Here is a 2128-nt window from a genome sequence, read left to right as displayed (position 1 = left end):
TGGTTTTGAGAACATGTAACCGTATTTTGATATTTGGTTTGGATTGTAACCTTTCACTAAAGTTATACTATTTAAATGTTGTTTCGTTATTGTCTTATGATTATCATTGCCTCGGGTAACCGAGATGGTAGCATCTTTATACCTGAGTGGTCCTGGTAAGGCACTTGGAGTATGGGGGTGTTACAGGTAGTGTCGGAAGCTTCGTCTTTAGCTTTGATGGGTGTACTCCGAGAATTGACATATTGGGCATCATGAATCGCCATGGGTCAATTGTGGCATGAGCAATATCCTTGTCAATTTGATCAAACCGCCCATTGTTGGTGGAATCAAGAATTCTTCGGGACTCGGCACAACATCTATTGTAGAATATTATATCTAGGAACCAAGCATCCAACCCATGATGTGAGCATGTCCTTTGAAACTCCTTGTACCTTTCCCAAACTTCATATAAGCTCTCAAGAGCTTGTTGACGGAATCAAGTGATTTGGCTCCTCAAAGTTAAGGTTTTCTCCGGTGGAAAAAAATTTTGATAGAAAGTAAGAGCCAACGTTTCCCAATTTGTGATTCCCATGGCGGTGCGATCAAGGCTATTGATCCATAGTTTTCCCTTGTCCTTCAAAGAGAAAGGGAAAAGTATTTCCCTAATTTGGGCTTGAGTGACACCCGTTTGCCAAATCATGGAGCAATAGTCACAAAAATTTTGCACATGCAAATTGGGGTCCTCCAAAGGACTTCCCTCAAATTGCTTCCTCTCCAAAAGGTTAATAAAAGCCGGTTTGATCTTGAGTTCCGGGGCGGTAATTTGAGTAGTAGTAATACCGGCCGGAAGCATAGCCGCGGCGGGCTTGGAATGATCGGAAAGTTTCACCATCTTTTAGTTGGAGATGGTGGTGGTACTGGAGATGATGAACTAAAAACCTCCTCCTCTTCAAAAGCTTTAATATCGTTTAAGTAAGACTTTCTTGCACTTTCAACTTGCACGGGAGAAGCGGCTTCTTTAACTTCTTTCCAAAAATGTCGTCTTCTACGAAAGGTTTTCTCGGGCTCAGAATCCGGTGAAAGCAAATTTCCAATACGAGAAGACCTGGGCATAAGACAACAATCTCAAGAAATTGGTAAGTAACGGTCTCAAGGAACAAGTGTTCCTCAAGACAAAAGAAAACAAGATAGAAATCAACAAATCTAAACGCAATAAAATCGTGCTCCCCGGCAACGGCGCCAAAATTTGATAGGCTATGTCATAAACCTAATCAAAGATAATTTCCCTAGACACAAATTAATGTAGTACGAGGGGTCGAACACAAGGAGACGAGAATTGTGCTATGAAATGCTATGAAAAGACTTCTATCAAGATCGATTACGATTGGTTTGGTTTGTTGGTTGGTTGGTTTGTTAACTAGCAAATATAACGATGTAAAATATATAATTAAAGAATTCAAGGGGAGTCGGGTCACACATGCAATTGTATATATATGTTCATGTTAAACTCGGAATAAATAACATTGTCAATTTTTTAGGCTAAAGACACCCACCTCTCGATATTAGTGTCAACCATAGACCGTGGTCCTAGAGAACTCTCGTTATGACTAGGCCGTCCTACTAACACATGCTTAGTCTAGTTCGATTCTGTGCCTCTCGACTTATAGAACGAAATAACAAACTTAATCGATGAATAAGACCACTAAACAAAGATTAATCGTGACGATACAAACATGTGATAAAAACAAATAGACAATATTATATCAACCTAATTTAACATTTACATATATTAATTATGCATGGCTTCCCTAATCCCTAGACAAAAGGGAACTACTCACTCATATTAGAAGTTAAACTAACAATGTATGATGTAGTAAACATGTTGAGTATGAATTAAAAAATTGATTAATATTAATATGAAACTAATAACTAATAATAAAGCAAATGATGAAATGATTAACTAAATAACTTGTAATAGAAATAACAAAAGCAATAACGAAATGTAGAATTAGAATTACCAAAATGTAGAACTTGTAATAAGAACTTGCAAAGGAAGAACAAACCCAAACTACAAAGGAAAGATTGTATTGAAATAAGAACCAAATGCTTAAAGTAAATTGTTTAACAAAAACCAAATTTTTACAAATAT

General features: G+C 37.0%; 1 non-coding gene across 1 annotated transcript; it reads left to right on the top strand.

The window, feature by feature from the left end:
- Window positions 1–392: 392 nt before the first annotated feature.
- On the top strand, window positions 393–499 carry LOC141610362 (small nucleolar RNA R71). Its single transcript, XR_012528267.1, has one exon. It is a non-coding gene; the product is annotated as a small nucleolar RNA R71 (small nucleolar RNA).
- Window positions 500–2128: the final 1629 nt, after the last annotated feature.

This window comes from Silene latifolia, chromosome 10 (assembly GCF_048544455.1).
Source record: "Silene latifolia isolate original U9 population chromosome 10, ASM4854445v1, whole genome shotgun sequence".
Classification (NCBI taxonomy): domain Eukaryota; kingdom Viridiplantae; phylum Streptophyta; class Magnoliopsida; order Caryophyllales; family Caryophyllaceae; genus Silene; species Silene latifolia.
Note: the sequence above shows the minus strand (reverse complement) of the source record. Positions and strands in the feature narration are given on the sequence as shown.